The sequence below is a fragment of the Pararge aegeria genome, chromosome 7 (genome assembly GCF_905163445.1).
Source record: "Pararge aegeria chromosome 7, ilParAegt1.1, whole genome shotgun sequence".
NCBI lineage: Eukaryota > Metazoa > Arthropoda > Insecta > Lepidoptera > Nymphalidae > Pararge > Pararge aegeria.
The window spans coordinates 4819083-4838080 of NC_053186.1; positions in this window are offsets into that span (position 1 = coordinate 4819083).

The window sequence follows — 18998 nt, forward strand, 5'->3', positions numbered from 1 at the left end:
CACGTGATGTGGCGACTCCCCATGGATTTGCATTATGCAGCAAACATTGCATTTCTCCTGAGAAAGTATACAGTTCGCTTGTAGAAAGCAGTGTAACATGAATGACTCAAGGACAGAGCTTAAGTTTTTTCCAAACTAGGCGCCTTAAGTGTTTTAGGCGGTCCAAGCAGATTGCCCACTTGATGGTTAGTGCAAAAACCATCACCATTACCACGCTAAATTAAATTTCCTACGTAATACCCAACCTAACCTAAAACTTTAAGGCACGTCAACAAAAAGTCAATCGTACAAGATAAAATAGTTCATAACATTCCTAACATTATGGTAGGTACCAATAAGAATATTTTTCGAACAGGATATACTGCAAAGTTATTCTGCGGTAACAAATGGTTTCCTCCTACTGTCCTCCTACGTTTTCATTTTTTATCTTACCCACATTTAGCTCTATTGCTAAGTACTTATTATTTATCGCCATTTCCAAAAAAAATTAAATCCATTTATTTCAAGTACGCCTAATTTATAAGCACTTTTGAAATGTCAAGTCAGTCTGTTTGTAGTGACTCTACCACCGGTTCGGAAGGCAGATTCCACTGCGAAGGGCCGGCAAGAAACTTCGTAGATTGCTCTTTTCCAACATCATTTTATAGTTTAACAATCTTTAGAATTTGTCGACGGCGCAGGGTGTAACGGTATAAAAGATATGAGTTTATGTTTTACACCTGTTAAATTGAACTTGTATTTTTACTTGTAAAACATCTTTGTATTTTTAGATTAAGTAAATCAATGTGTCCATCAACCTGAGCTCAGTCACCAGTACGGTTGCTAGACTTTGATCTATGATAGACCCAACGTGCCGATAAATAAAAACCTATCAACGCGCTGCGACACGGAGTTTTTTGAATATTAAACTGTAGTATAAACATAGATGCGTTGTCATTAGGAACAAAACCAAAGACAGATGCCTGAGATGGGCAGGTAACGTCGTACGCACCCTTAGAATACCTACTTTATAAGCACATCCCTACGCAATCATTTCTATACTAAAACGGGCAGTCTAAAAGAACTTTAGGTTGGATTTTCCGACTTCTAACTTTACCTGGCCTTTACCCACAAAGAGTCTCAGCCCCTGGCCGCATAATTTAATGAATAAATTATTATTTTATTGTAACGATTTTCTCAAACTTATCTACTTATTTTTTTTGAGTTTTGTTAAAACTGTCATACCCCTAAGGTACTAGTACGCCCGCTGCCATTTTGGTCGCCACTTACCACTAGGTAATGTTGCAGTCAAAGGGCTAACCCACAAAATAATTAGAAGAGGATAAATATAGTTAAAATTCTCGTTAACTATCTGTGCTATCTGGGTCAAATATAAAGGTCGCGAAGGACAGTTCGGTAACCCAAGCCGTTCAGAGGTTTTCTTATTCACATCCCGTCGGCTAAGTAGGGCTCGTAACTCTACCCGGTGAAAGCATCGCCGCGGGAGAAGCCGAGTGAAACTGACCCCAGAGACCTTAGGTTTCGCTTTTATCCATGTGACATTTGAAACAATTGACACACTATAACTGCAATGAACATTAAGTTAAATTTCTACAACAACCAAACAAATCCGACCTGTGCAATTTATGTTTTACTAGCAGTAGCCCACGACTTTGTTCGCGTGCAATTTCAGACACGGTGGTCATTGGTCAGTGGATTTTCGAACTAGGTACGTGGGAGATATTAAAGTACACAGGTGTTTAATCAAAGACAGATACACTCTCTATTATAACAGAGAATGCGACTCTTGTGTGAAATGACGACTGCTTCTTTACCATCTCTCTCCACAGCACGGCTAGCACAGGCAGGACACACAAAAGCCATATCTCCCAATTATATACCCTGCACGGCTAAAATAGGCAGGAGACAATTATTTTCCCAGAAAAAGGATAAAAATGTATCTTGTCTCGTACCAAATTCCATCAAGATCAGTGTAGTCATTGCAGCAAAACATAGATTGCAAATTATCAAACAAACAGACACACTTTCGCAATTACATATTAGTATGGATTGAATTTAACTACGGCTAGTACGGGCAGGATTCTTCTCCCCAAATCTCCGAGCATTAAAATACACTCACACACCCATAAAAGTATACTCCCATAATCCCTGTTTAATTCCATATTAATTTTATTCCTTGTCAGCAGGGCTAGCACAGATAGGAGACCAAAATTATATACCCCGAATATATCTCCGGACAAGGGATTAATTCCACTTGTGCACCAGATAAAACTATGGGAGAAGATACATTTTTACCCTTTCCCCGGGGAGATAAATGTCACCTGCCCTTGCTAGCCGTGTTGATGGTATAGATGATTCAATCTACAGTGACAGCGAGCTAACCTGATAGGGGTTTGGAAGTCATGGGCCATAACCTTAATCGGTTTCCACGTGTCATTGTTCCGGAACGCTAAGTCGGTAGGGTGGCAATTAACCAATGCAGGAAACTTCCACCAGATCTAGACCGGACAATATTCTGAAATTATAAATGCCCCTTCCCCCACCGGGACTCAAACCCAAGACCTCACAAACATAATTTCACAGCGGTCGTGAAACGTAACAATATTCTTATGTAGATCACCAAATTTGTATAGTAATAGACAGCTATCACGAATACGTGACTAAATGCAATAGCCTCAGTGAAAACGGGAAGTGGAGTTTACGTCTAGACTGCACTTACATCAGAGTTAACTCTTAAGGGAATTAAGGGAAAGTGCACTAGTTTATTGTACTTTCAATTACATTTCTACGTAATTGTGTGACATAATATTACGGAAATGTTCAAACATAACTATATAAGTATATAAATTAAAAATTTGAAAACCCACGCCACTATATTATAAAAAAGTATCTACCTAGCATTGTCCAAGCCATTTCGATTGATATAGGTATTGAGGGGAAAACAGAATAATTGAAATCCAATCATTTGTACTGGCGGCCATCTTAAATTTTAAATTTATCGTATATTATTGTACTAGTATTTATTGGACACCCATATTGAAGGCGTCAAAAAATGTACATTAATCCGAGCATTAATTGTGGCGAAAAATCAAAATCAAGACACATATATATATCCAGAGTAACTCATTAAATCTTATAGTTACCTTAATCGTTTCGAGTCTATAATAAAACGTTACGCAACATCGTAGAGAAAGATTTGAAAATACCTCTAATCTTTATCTGTAGATCGATAGTATTACCTTTTTATTGTAATTAAGTATATGTTTGTGACCCATGTTCAGCACAACTATTATACTGATCTTAATGCAATTATATAGTTCGCATATAGTTCCCAAAGGATTTTTAAAATATACAACCTATGCAAAATAGTTAGAAATAATCAAGTGAAAATTCAAAAAAAAACTTGCTTATAATTGTTCTTCAGTAATTTTAATCATTCAATATATATAATATGCATATGTATAATCTTACCACATGTTAAATTATATCGTCCAGGTAACTTTGCTATACTGCTAATGTTTATATTTAAAATGCTTTTATACAGATTTGTCAAAGCTGTAAATAAAAAAAAGAAACCTCAAAGGAATGCAAGAATTTTATTCAAATTGGACATTTTGCTCCTGAGTTACTTCTCTGTACTTTTATCGTCAATAAACAATGGATGTTTGAATGGTCAATCCATATAGTGCAAAGGTCGTTGAACTTGAAAGTCCGCTGTGATATCATAAGATTGTACAAATAACACTTTTACCGATGGATTTACAGTGAAAGTGCACTTTCGCTTTTCGCACGCCGCATTCGATACGCGTTTTTGCGGACGGTATTAAATTTAAATTATCAGTTATCAATTCGTTTTGGTAGGGTCAGCATATATTTTTTGTTGTTGAAAATAGTCCTGTTTTATGTCAGCACAATTATTCAGTCAACATCATTATAACAATAAAGCGACACGTTTTAACGAGTAATAAAAGTATTACTTAATATTTCCATTAATTAATCGATGATATTAGTATTTATAGGTTATCTACAAGATATGCGCCATGTGATACAATAATACCTCAAAAAAGCCTTTTCTCAACGTCTGTAACAATTTAGAAAAGCCTTTGGACATAGACAAAATACGAGTAATGCGCCTATAAATTGCTACTTTAAAGCCCCCAATATATAGTTATTTAAAAAGGTATATTCAAAACGAAATAATAGTTATATGCTGTGTTTGCAACAATAAAAACTCCTCCATAAAGTCAACGACAATATTTATTAAAGTAAGCCTTTCCTAAGCAGTTTTACAATTAAATTTCTCGACTTCAAAAAATGAGTAGTACATAAATATGTTTGAATGCAGTAACGGACGGAAAATCTGACAAAAAACATTTAAAAACATGTTCTTTGTCAGATTTTCCTTCCGTTCTTATCCGATTTTGAAAATTATTTTATTGTTTTTAAAGTATCCCATCCCAGAAAGGGGATTCCATGAAAATAGAGCGAAATCCTCAAACTTTATGACCATGTTACTAAAAGTTTATATTGAACTCTCTTGAATTAATTTAAATTTTTTAAGTCACTGATGGCCTTACATTTTTTTTAGCTTTATCTATAATATTGAGGTGATGGTGGTCAATTTCCATATTTGTTAAATTACGAGGGTTACAGATATGCCCTGGTCTAAAAAAAGCTCACAACAAACTTAGCTTCATCACATTTCGTTTGAAAATCAAATGTATTCAGGCCTTTCCGCAGATAACGGGAACGTTGGTGACCTTACTGTACCAATTAGATATCGGATTTCGTGATAGTTTTGTTTCCTGTTGTCTTCTTGTTTTACTGCAGTATATTGCACAATGCCAAATAGAATGTAATTATTCTGTGACATAATCAATACAGTGGGATTAAACGTATACGTTTTAATATAAGTGAACTTGGTCTACGAATTTCCGGCTTTCGTGAAATTTACTTCTGATTTTACTAAGTCTGAGTTCTATATATTGTATTTTGATTTGGCTCAGACTTAAGAAACGGGTGAAATAGGACAAAGTAATGTGTCACAACACTGACATTTGACTGAGCGTAGTACGCTCTATAGATTCCGGCTTTATTAACTAACTAGCTGTGCCCGCGGGCGTATATCTGAGTAAGTAGCCGTACCTTTATTTTTTTAAAGGCTCTTATTTAAAAGAATTATTATAACCAACTGGCCAGTATGGCGGATTACGGCCTGAACCCTTGTCATTCTGTGAGGGTCTCCTCACATAATGACAAGGGTTCCCTGCGATCAAGCGATGCCCTGTAGTGGGCTGGCTATTGGTTGATAATAATGATGGTTGTTTGAAGGTTAAAATCTTTTTCTGTAGTAACATTAACACCCGTTCAGTAGTAGAGCCAAATCCCCCTTTATAATCCCGGGATAAATAGTATCCTATGTCGGGGTGCGAGCTCTCTCTGTGCAATAATGTATGAAGATTGATGCAGCAGCAGGCACACTTTCACAATTATAATATTAGAATGGATACCCGCAAACTAAATGGCACCCAACTTGATAACTATAGTGAGCATTTTTTTATTTATATCCGCTGAACTTCTCTATAGATTCTGCCTTTCGAACTCGAGGTAGAGTCACTACAAACTGATTGACGTTTCAAAAGTGCTTATAAACTAGGCCTACTTGGAGTAAATTAATTTTGAATTGTATCAGCTGCTTCCAAATTGAATTTTTTTCAAACTTTAATTATTTTGAATATAGCTTAGACAGTGGCGTGCACGTCATACATGCACAAAAGCACTGCATACCCTAAAATTTAAATAAAGCCCGTATAGGAGGAGGGTTTTTTCTATGTTATGCAATTTTCCTGCTGTATGTATGCATACAGCAGGAAAATTGTAGTAGCCTGGTAAGAAACGCCACTGAGCTTAGAGTAACTGTAGATTGGATAGATTAAAAATGCTATCGATGTTCGTCGATAAAAAAATAACATACAGATCTTCCACTTAACGCCTACTGCCACAGTACTGCCAATTCATACTATTGTTTGGCACAAGTAACTCGAAAATGTACCATCTAATTTAACTTATTCAAGTCACATTACATGCCTACGAGAAACTTAGAGAAAATCGCAAGCCCGAATTGTACCCATGACCCGTCCCCATATTCGCATACTGGCCACTTTCAAATTCTTGTAGCGTTTGGAAGTGTTCCAAGCTTAATGGTAAAAGGGCGGGCTGTAGGGCCACACACAGATTTGCAAACTTTGAGAGGTCTCCATAAACGCGGAAATCCGTCGCAACCGCTATCGCTGGCTAAGAACTGTGCGTGTAAATCTGATACCTAGAAATTCTTGTCCCGCCCCGGACCCGGGAATCGAACCTGAATTGTGATCCGTAGTTAAGCACACTAAATACTAGACCGACGAGATAGTTTTCCACTCGCAACATATTTTAACTAGCTGTGTCCCGCGTTAACTTGCGGTGAATAAGTTTGTACACGTAACTTTTTTTATATTGTTATCACCACGGAGCGCATAAATCTACTTGAGAGAGAACGCTTGCTATGATTAACTATAGCTATAGTTAAATGTGTATGGTAAAAGCCTATTGTGTTATTTCAGAGTATAATCTATGTCAATTCCATATTTCAGTTTAATCCGTTCTGTAGTTTATGTGTGAAAGAGTAACAAACATCCAATTGAATTAATACAGCCATCCATAAATGTGGCTAGAGCAGGCGGAAATAGATTAAATGTATAAAAATACAAAATAGCGATGGTCAGTTAATGTCACCGTAATTCATGTCCAAACATTAGCTTGCATCCGTAACGCAACCTACTACGAAACGTGCATTGAATATTTAATAGATAATAGTAGTCCACACAGAAAATCTTTGTAATTTCTCTTGTGTAAAGTTGATTGGTTGTGGGCCACCTGGTAACACCAGATCAGAATACAATTCTCACCACCATAACTCTTTCTGTGGGTAGTGCTAGGAGACTAAGGGAAAAAACGGGCCAGTGATAACTTACAGATCAGAGACATGGTCGCTAACTATGGGCCTCATAAGAAGGCTCAGAGTCACTCAGCGGTCGATGGAGAAAGCTATGTTAGGAGTATCTCTACGTGATCAAATCAGAAATGAGGAGATCCGTAGCAGAACTAGAGTTACCGACTGAGCTATCTCAGCGAGTCGCCAAGCTGAAGTGGCAATGGACGGGGTACATAGCTCGGAGAACCCATGGACGTTGGGGTCTTAAGGTGCTGGAATGGCGACCCCGCACCGGTAAACGCAGCATAGGTCGGCCCCCAACGAGGTGGACATATGAAACCAGGCGAGTCGCTGGGAGCCGCTGGAGGCAAGCGGCCCAGGACCGTGTATTGTTGAACTCTCTACAAAAGACCTATGTTCAGCAGTGGACGTTAATCGGTTGAGGTGATGATGATGATGATGAGACACCAGCTTACTCTGTGCTACTACTACCATCCACTGCGATCCCCGGTCCGCCTGCCTAGAGATAATTTAAGTGGACTTGCTCAAAATCATCACGCTTTGGTAAAGGCCTGAAGTGCAGCAGTAGACTGTTACGAACTGAACGGCTGACGAAAGTTGATTGAAGCCGTGATAGCCTGAGTAAATCGTCGGAGGGACCGAGTTCGTTCGTGTGTTTTAAGCAATTAAGTATGACTATCAAGTTTAAGAAAAACGTAGTGTGGAAATGGTTCGGTGCAGGGACCGAGCTCGGCCTCCGGCGCGCACGTTTATCTTTTCGGAGTTATGTGCGTTTTAAGTTATTAAATATCATGGCGAAGGAGAACGTCGCGCGGAAATCTGCAGCTGAGAGTTCTCCGTAACGTTCTGTAAGGTGTGTGAATTTTACTTATCTGCACTTGGTCATACGACTATTCTCATTCTCAGAGGAGACCCGTGCTGTAGTGGGTCGATAATGATACAACTTGATTAAAGGGTCTTCACTGCACAGTCTTAGCCTACGTACGGGCCTCGAGGCTGTATCTTCTTACCGCCGTGATAACCGTGGGAAAAATCATTTCACCAGCATTTGTTATTTGAGACTTTCTAGCCTGCGTCAAGGGCAATCAGTACTCAATTTTTTCCAACCGAGAGTTTTACTAACAGTGTTGCCTCATCATCATCATTATTACCCCATTACCTTTAACCCTCATCGCTTAAATCGCTTATTTTTATACTGATGAGAATTATTGCCACATAAACAGTCATCTCAAAGTTATACAGGTTTAGGTGACGGGATTAAGCAGATGTTTGAGCCTCGTTAGTGGTACGCCAAAAGGTTTAGTAAGTCTAAGAGTCCGGAACTATCCATATTTATTTAATTTATTTAACTCTTATGGATATAGAATTCATAGGATGTCCATGAGGATTTTCCCCTCCTAATTACTGGAAAAAATAGTCTGAGAGGTCATAGAATTTAGTTTCATATTTTTAAGTTTTGACATTTTGACAGAGCTCGTCCGGGAAGTACTATTGCCATGCTTAATTCTGCCGAACCGGCGTTGTTGCATTGAAGAGCATATTGAGCTCATTCGCATACAAGCAGCGTGGTGGGCTAGTGCTCCAATTCTTGAGAGCTCGCTAAAATTCGCTAACCAAAGGCATGAAATGTTTCCGTTGGATTAATATAGCGCAAAACGATCATAACAAGTCTGAGATAGCGATTTGAATTAAAAAATAATTAAGGCTAAAAATTAAAGGCTATAAATAAAAATAAAGGCTGATAAAAATTACGTACAAGCAAACACGCCGAGATACACTAGTGTATTTAAGTAATAGATTAATGGATATTAAGGTGGTTGTACATCTGAGCCACTGAGCCTTCTGGTATTGTATTCATCCTCAAATCACTGATAGTGGCTGCATTCTTGTTAAGTAGCGTTAGCAAAAAATGATATTCGTTCCGTAATTCTATTTATATTTATTTTTTATGTTTATTTTAATACTTATTTCGTGTTTATTTTAACATTTTTATGATTGAGTTTAATTTAATTTGTGTTTCTTTACAAGTAGTTTTTTAAAATGGTAATAAAATTTATTACTATTTTTATAATCTTATAATTATTCGTACCGACTTTTGACCAAGATAGTCTGTGGTCAATAAGCATGGCGGTAATACTTATTTCTGCCGGCAAGAAGCATTGCTGTGTTCCAGTCTGCTTATCGGTGTTAAGTTGAACCAAGCAGATGGCCAACATGATGATTCAGTGGAAAACCATAGACTATAAACAGAACAACACAGAACATTGAGCAGGACATGCAAGGAACATTTCTTACAATGTGCCGCCCTGAGTTTACCAACCTAAGGCGTATGCCTAATGGAGGATCTAAAGGGCATGGTTGCATGTAACAACACAGGCAATAACACAGGAATTCTGCTTGAAGGCAGAATTGAATCAATACAGTTTAACTGTACACCACATAAAAATACAGGGAAATCGAAAATAAGCAGTTTACAGAATTCATACAATTTGGCGGCCTTATCGCAACATATAGATCTCTTCTTCTAGGCAACTAAAATAAGTATGACGTACGTAAATTCTCATATCTGGTGTTACAATTTGGGCAAGGGTCCCATCGTCACTTTCAAACTTTAAGCGGACAAGTTGACAAAGCTTAAGAGTGTGAAAAAACCTATAAAATATGTAATATTTTGTTTAAATAAATAAATATGAAATTTTCAAGACACTAGAAATGCGCTTTAGCACTTTAAGTATAGAAAAGACTTGTCGCCAAACGACGGCTACCAGCGGCCGTACCACATTGCGTACGCGCACGCGCTGAGCGTCATACATTTCTCATCGGCGTACACTAGTTGCTTTAGAGCGTAAGAAGCAATGTAGTTTAAAAGTTGCAACAATGTCGCTAATTGTTACAAATGTTTTGTTAAAATTCGAGTTCTCGAGTCTTGTTCGTGGCGACAAGGTGACGCGTATACAAAATTTCTCGTGTCTCGCTATTATCTATGCCTTCGACTGACCACTTACAAAAGTCCGGCTCAAACACGCGCACTTTGCAATTGGCTTACGCTGAACGGAAACTTGAATATTGCTAAGGACGCAAATTGAACGCCGCGTTTTTGCCTTGCCTTTGGTTATGTTGGTATTTTTTAACAGCCATTTAAAGTTTAAGGCATCTTTAATGAGACACTAAAGTCCTTACATACATTTGGGTAACAGTCACAATGATGTATGCTACATTTTTAAAATACTAGTCCGAGAGATCAGAGGGCTTACTACCAGCACTTAGAGTAGTATTACTTTAAAATAGTAGTACAGTATAAGTCGCGGCAAGTAAGTCTAGCGCTGAACGAAACGTGGAGGGGGTACTGTCGCGCAGGCAAAACAATCATTACTTTAATTAATAAAAAGTATTTAGCCATTAATTAATAAAGTAATGATTATTATCCAATGAAAATTATATTATTTAATTGTGTGTTTGTGTGATTAAATGTTTTTGTAATTATTATAGTTTAGTTTCAAGTTCCAAAGATTTCTTGTTATCTAGGCTATAATTTTTAACAAGTTTATGGGGAATAGAAAAATAAAATCATTCATGAAAACAACAACAAAAATTAACAGTAATAACAATACAATTCAGAACGCGACTGTACACTGGAAGTGCGCGGGGTGTCGTAACGGTACGGGAGACGGAATACGACTGGAGAGCCAATAAGCGCGTGCGAACAATACGCACACCCTCCCCGCGACCCGCTTACTCCCCCATGATACCTTATTTTCGACATCTGTGCAATAACGGTCACCACTAGACCTTCGTGCCGCTACTTATATAGTATATGAAATACCTTGAATGCTCTAAAATAAGGATTATGAAACTGAAACAAGAGCATCAATAATCATTAAAATATACTTCTTTAAGCAAATGGCAGTAAGGCCATAGGAGATAAAAAGAAAACAAATGTAAAAAAAATATCGTTGTTCTTAAAAGGACAACGATATTATTTCGTGAAACACATAAAAATAACAAAAAAAATATGGTTACACAGAAATATTTGTTACTCTCGATTTTTTTTAATACTAACAATCAAAATGAAGCTATTTTACTATAAACCGCGACGGCCAGATTATTAGGATTACATTAAAACTTATTTAATCATTATATCACACATTTGATACATAATACCGCCGTCTATGCACTTTTTCTTTTGCAACCGGAGTTTTAATTTTTGACTCTAAACTGACGGGTCACCAGCACACACCACCATCAGGTGGATGATAATTGATAATACAGTCTAAGATGGTAACAGATCTGTCAAGATATGGCACTGAGAAGCCTGAACTTCTTTTCGGTTTCTACGTGACATCTTACCAGAATGCTTAATTGCTTAGCCACTGCCGAAGCAACCCATAAGTCAAGACAAACTAAAAACATAAATTACAAAATTCAAAGAATAATCGATCAACCCCGTGACCTCCCACTTATCCCTCCCACACCCCCACAGCGTTTGCTTCTGCCCCAGGGAGGTCAAAACAGGTCATCATCTTCAGGAGATATTGTGTTCAAAGTTGCAGAGTCGGAGTGAAACCTGCCTTTAAAGCGTATATTGTAACAAAAAGGGTATTTTTTAATGAATACCGGTCGAATTTCGAACAAACTGGATGATGACTATTTTTAATACTTCCGATTAAAGAGGTCAGTAACCTTAAAAACATAACAGTAAAAATACAGTGGTGGTACTTGCCAAATAACTACCTCAATTAATTTGATGGGCTCCTACACTACGTTATTATGTCAGGACGCGTTGATGTATGGCATATTCTGAGCACTTCTTTACAATTAAGAACATTCTTTTTACATGCAACAAATTTAAGGCTTTATGTCACAACAAAATAAAGTTGAAATTCATATTTAACATCTTTTTTTTAATAATTGGGTGTTGTTTGTTAGCCGCAGCATTTCACGCAGCAACGGACTGACTTGTTTGTAGAGACTTTACTTTTTACCCTTGATAACTTTACGGTTCCTTTGCTAAAAACGCTAAACAGATTTTAACAAAACTATGGTATATGTACCAAATTTCATTTGTTGGTCGTATCCTAAAGATCTAGGTACTAATCTTTTGAGCATATAAATTTATACACTATTAAATGAGTTAGAGTTAGTTGGCATTAAAAACTAGTGTTGTCAACGGGCTCCGTACTATTATCTATAAAAACGGCAACAAAACAAGTTTGTAGTATCGGGGCCTCCCTTAAATATTTACTTTATTTTAATTTATTTATTTTGAAGGTAATATGGACATCCTCAATATCGCGCGAAAACGATCCATAAAATCACGCTTGTTGTATGGGAGCCCCTTTAAATATTTAGTAATGTTTGCCCTAGTGGCAATAGAAATAAATCCTCTGTGAAAATGTTTCTAACAATCACGGTTCATGAGATACAGTCAGGTGACATACGGATTACGGACAGACAGACCCGTACGGAACCTTACCTTGCCTTTTGGGTTCGGAGCGCTAAAAAGCTGACGATGCTGATTCGGTTAATAAAACATGCAGACGAGGCGGCTTAGTAATTTAGTCTAACATTGAAAGACCAAGAAACGGAATAAGGCATAAATCTTTTTTTGCTGACGCTGAGTCAACACTGTCACAAATAAACTTTCTATTGTGTAGAGGCACGTCGAAACACTTTATCGATAGTTCATTAGTGATGGTCGCTTGTCAATTGTTTGGGTCGATGTGAAATTATGATTTATAACGCTTTTGTTTGTAGAGAAACGCGACAATGATTTAATGGCTAACTAAAGACTCGGTGTTAAGCATCGATATATATGTATACATATGGTGTGGCGAACAAACGTTGTACACAAATTAACACATACATCAGCGCCATCTTTCGAGTTTAAGTTTTTCGATATAACTTTAGGAATAGGAACATTTTTACTGTTATAACAGATGGACCCAGCAGATTGCCCAACTTATAGAAAACCATTACATAAAAACAAAGCAAATTCGCAAGACATAAAAAGAAAGTCGTGTTTCCCTGTGTCCATCAGCCTAAGGTGTTGCCCTCAGGCCTAATGTGCTGGTTTAATTATACACCGGCAGCCACGCCCTTCAGACTGAAATTTTTATCCACGTTTCTTATACGTACCGCTAACATGTGGAACGCCCTCCCGGCAACTGTGTTTCCTGCCATGTAATTTGAGTACCTTCAAGGCTAGAGTGAATAGGCTTTTTCTAGGCATGCGTGCTCCAACCTCATCATTGCTTTCTAACGGGCATGATTGTCGTCAAGCGCTGGCCTATCGTTAATAGAAAAAACACAGAAATATCTGCTTGGCGGTTTTAAGCACAAAAATCTCTATTTGTGCTGCTACTGCTCTACTAGTCATCATCATCATCATCATATCAACCGATAGACGTCCACTGCTGAACATAGGACTTTTGTAGGGAGTTCCAAGTTCCACGGTTCTGTGCCGCTTGGATCCAGCGGCTACCTGCGATACGCTTAATGTCGTCTGTCCACCTCGTTGGGGGTAGACCAACGCTGTGATTACCTGTTCGGTGCTGCCATTCGTGCACCTTGGAACCCCAACGTATGGACGTTTCTCCGAACTATGTGCCCGCTCTAAGAGTATTAACGAGTAAAAACAGGGCGCCTGCTGTGTTCTGTTAAATCCTCCTTCACATCAATAGCACAAGGTTACTTGGTTGGCCCGTATGGTGCTTTTTTACGCTAAGCATCAATAATTCGGTGAATGGTATCATGGCCATACCGATAATGAGTTTTGTCTGCTGTGGTAAGTCATTTATTGTGAAGAGGATAAATAAATGAAGGTGAAATAAAAAAAAATAACTCATTTATTTCAATTCATTTATTTCAAGTAGGCCTAATACAAGCACTTTTGAAACGTCAAGTCTGGCCGTGTGTAGTGACTCTACCACCAGTTCGGAAGGCAGATTCTACCGAGAAGAAGCCGGCAAGAAACTCAGCAGTTGCTCTTTTCCTACTTCAAAAATTTTCATTTTAACATTCATTTTTCTATCTTATGAGAGATGAAATCGGAGCCGGATGCTTCCAAGCAACCTTGTCATTAAGAAACTCATCAATTGTAATAACCTCGCTGTAATAAATGTGTTTTAACACATTCTTTAAACTTATGCATTGGTAGGTCCAGAATTACCTTAGGAATCATATTATAAAAGCGTATACTTAATCCCACAAACGACTTCTGCACCTTTCGCAGACGATATGATATCTAGCAAAGTTAGCTCTCTCTTCACAAATAATATATTTGTGCAGAGAGAGCTAATAATTGGCAGCCCTAATAAAATACTTTTTGAATATAATTTGTTTTCTTCTTTTTAAGTAAGTGTTCCAAAAGGGGTCGATAGTTTCTTTGATATTTTTACGAAACGAATAGATAGATCTCAGCATGTATATGAAGTTAAATTTAGACTCGAATGTTTATTAGGGAATAGATTATTAGAAAAAATGCAATCTGTGCCTTGACGCCAGAAGAACGTCTTTAAGAGCTGCTTTATCCGCATACTACACAAAAACTACGGTCTTTAAATAATAAAACAAAATAATGATAATATACCTATCAATCCCAAATAAGCCACAATAACACATTTTATGACAACAGGTTTTATTATTTTAACGAAAAGTTCCTCAAATATTTTGTTAGACACAAGTAAGTATTATTTTAATAGTTAGTTACAAGGAAGTGAAAATGCGGGCAAAGATGGCGAAGGCAGCTGCAGTTACTTTCTTTTTAAATATAAAACAGGTTTCCGAGTACATTATTACACTTTATTTGCCTCAGTTTGTGCATACGCTTAAATGGCGGACCACTTTGTATAAATAATACCTGATTCGCCCCGGTTTCGCATGGTTTACCGAATATACCTTCTCTGAGAGACGGTGTAACTATCTATCTATCCATGTTTATACTTGTGATATAATTGGAACTGGACAATTTCTTTACGACTGTAAAAATGTTATAAAAACGATATGGTTTTGTTGGTTTGTTACGTATGCACTGCGGTAGATACTGGTGAAATTTGGCACTCTTATAGAACATATTATGACATTTTCATTCCGGAAAACCTAAGCTAAATGTAAATGCTAATAGTATTTCTTGACAAAATTAAGCATAGAGATCAGCATCCTGGAGAGAGTTACAGGGTACTTTTGAAACCACGACAATAAACTATGTCTGTGATTTTTTTTTTACAACTAAATATATTTATAAAATAAAATCACAGGAAATTTTAAAATCTGTGTAGAATCCAAAAAAGTGCTATTCAGTTTTTTTAACTGTTATATCTGTCATGTGAAAATGACATAACGAATTGAAAAGCAATTTTGTACACTTTTTTTATCATGTGCATAATAAATAATTTTCATTATTCTCTGGTCGGAATTTTTTTATCGACATACTCTGGTGCCCCATCACTACAACCTATCGTAACCTTCAAGCGAAAGTCTATCTCCTTTAGGTAAGCACCAGTACTTAACAACTTGTAATAGGTAGGTACGCCAGAATTATATTGTAATACTAGGCTCAGCAACACGGTTTCACTTGCATTGAATTAAATCTAATCATCTATGTTAAAGATTTTTCAAAAAAATATAGCTGATGTCACTCAAATCATAATTTGAGGACTCTAATTTTTATCATCATAATCTGCAGCTTTTTAACGCCCCACTGCTGGTTGGCCCACGGCTTCATCTCTCATATTAGAGACGATTTTAGAGCATAGACTCACCACACTACTCCAATGCGGGTTGGTAGGCTTTAACGACTATTATAACAAAAGTGATAATAACCGGGCGACAACTTTGCGTACAATACCTAACAACTTTTGGCCGGACCAGGGTTCGGAATCCAGGACCGCGAGATCCGAAACATGAAACATGTTAACCACTAGAACAACGAGGCGATCTAGTCTCTAGTGCAGACTCTAACAAACATGCAAATTCGTAAAATAAAAAATTCGATATGGTAAAATTAGAAACTTTATAAATAAACAGGCTATCTGACTCATTAAGAAATTTCAATCTGGATTAAAAGTTCCAGAGGCTAGTTAAACATACAAACACACAAACTCTCCAGTTGAATATCTAAATGTATATAATTCTTCAGTTATTCAAACTGGATTAAAAGTTCCAGAGGCTAGTTAGGTATACGTACAGACGCACAAACTCTCTAGTTTAAAAAATCTAAATGTATTTAATTTTTCTGGAAGTGTGTTTGACTCCTCCTTAACGACTGAACCGATTTCGATAACATATTGTGTGTATATTTCAATGGGGCTCCTGGATGTTTTAAAAACACAGGTATGTGGCATTGATTGACCGGTCAGTAACTAAGACTTTTGCCGAGTCCGCTAGTTAAATGAAAATCTAAAGACAACAACTTATTGTATTCATAGGCGGCATTCCAGTGGGTAGGACTTCGACTTAACTTTCGGGTGGCCGAGTTCGAATCCCAGCATGCACTTCTAACTTTTATTGGTCATGTGTTATTTTTTAAGCAATTAAAATATAACTTGCTTCAACGGTGAAGGAAAACATCATGAGGAAGCCTGCATGCCTGAGAGTTCTCCATAATGTTCTCAAAGGTGTGTGAAGTCCGGACTGGGCCAGCATGGTGGACCACGGCTTTAACCCCTTCTCATTATGGGCGGAGACCCATGACCTGTAGTGGGCCGGTAATGGGTTGATATAATGATGATTGGCGGCTACTTGATTGGTGTTACTTATACTCAAATTAGCTTATTAATTCTTAGTTGAAAGTAGACGGTTCGGTCCTTAATGAATGAAATTAAAAATAAATAAATAAATGAAGAACATTTATTGTATCCTTTATCTAAATTATGATTCTTCATTCTTTCATTCATTCAATTATTATACAAAAAACACATTGTGCATGACTTTGAGTTGATGGAACCATGTCGAGTACATCAGACATGGTAGACATAAACAATAATATATTTCACAAAATCTATAGAACATAGTTAATATAGTTAAAGAACAAATCGGTGAAAACAAACAAAGAAAAAATAAAAAAATGCTTAATATAGAACATAGAAATCCTCAATTTTGAATTTGGGTAAAAATTTAAAACACAAACATGCGGAATCCACAGATAACCTTACTTTCTTCCAAGGCGGTCAAAAATTGTAAAAAAATCGGTCTTTAATAAATTAATTTACCGTTTCTGCATTATTGGTTCGTTTGCCACAATATCCGCGCATGAGTTAATTTAACCTACTTCACAGAGGTAGTTCATAACTCTATACTCGTCCTTTTTCCTCTTACACATATGTAGTTACTAAGACAGAGACAGGTGTAATAAAATGAGATTTTTAAATAATTATGTCATCCTTTGGCTAGAATTACTGGTCAAGCTTGTTAGAATACGCATTTATGGTAGGGTTCTGTAGTAAATAAATTAAATTAACTCGCGCGTGTGCACGAACTTAGGAAGTTATACATATTTCGCTTTTAAATAAATTTGAGTTGAGTTATAAAATAGACAACACCAAAATACGAATAAGAATTTAAACAAATATCCATACTAATCTATTTATTTATTTATTTGTTTGTTTGTTTGTTAGTAACCTGTGATAGGCAACGGTCTTAAAGCTATGAAAATTAAGCTTAATATGCTATCCTCCGTGAAAAGCAAAGGTCTTAATGCAGCTGACAACCCGAAGAATATATATAATAATAATAATACTTTTATTATTATTATATATTCTTCGGGTTGTCAGCTGGCACTCAGGAACCGTTCGAGTTGGATTTCTATTGTAAATGTTACTTTAACTCGACTCAGCTAAACCTATCTTGATAAAATTTTGCATGGTTATAGCTTATCCTAGAAACGATCATATGATACTTTTTATTCCGGGAAAATTTAAAGTTCCTGCTAAAAACCTAAAAAACTTTAGGTTTCTCTATGAAAGTTTATTTCATCGAGAAACCGCAAGTTGTAAATAAATAGCACTTAAAACAGACAATGTTGGTTAAACACACACACTATTCGGTATTTATCGTTAAAGCCAGCCACTTTAACGATTATTATCACATATTAGTGATAATAACCGAGATTGATAGATTAACAGTCTAGTGGGTTGAAACAACCAATTTCCGGGCTGGTACTGAAAATAAAGACATAGTTCTAGACACAAAAAATCCTCTTCTTACAATAAACAGATGTGGAAATCGAACCCACCCAGGATTATGACCCCAAGTCGAAAATATTAACCACGAGACCAACGACGCATCTGATATTGTTTACATTATCGATTAAGGAACTCTAAAAAGTGAGATGATTCCACCCGTTAGTATGTTCACTATTTATAAAACTGCTTATGAAAGTGTGAACCTAGCTACCTTCATATTTCTGGGGACCGTTTTTCGTATATTTTACCATTTAAGCTTTATTAATATGAAAACAACAAATATGCAAATAAACAGGCGCTTTTTCGTATTTATAATAATGGAGAAATAATATAGTAAACAATTTAAAAAAAAGTTTGTTTTTGACCTTGTTTTTCTTCATGTTCCTTTACAGTGTGCAATCAAGACTTTTAAATGTATTATTATATATTAATAATTATAGTTAATATAGTTACTTTTAAAGTATTTCAATTTGCTCAGTTAGCCACTGCATCGATGTTGATGTGCTTTAGTTATTACCTGTATAGCTTGAACCCTTTAGGTGTACACTGTTCATAAGATATTTATTTTAAGAAGGTTTCACAGCCATCAAATAAGGCCAAACGCGATGATTATTCTTTGTATTAATAGTTATAGTTGCATAGCCCATGAACCAGTGGTCTATGCTCTAAAACCGGAGATAGGAGGGATCCTATGAGAGAGAAGGCCTGTGGCTGACGCGGGACGTAAATAGGCTGCGGACGATGTATATGTGTATATCATATATACTATGTAAACAAATATTTTAATCAAAAATTTATTACATTAATATTGGTATGTGTAAATA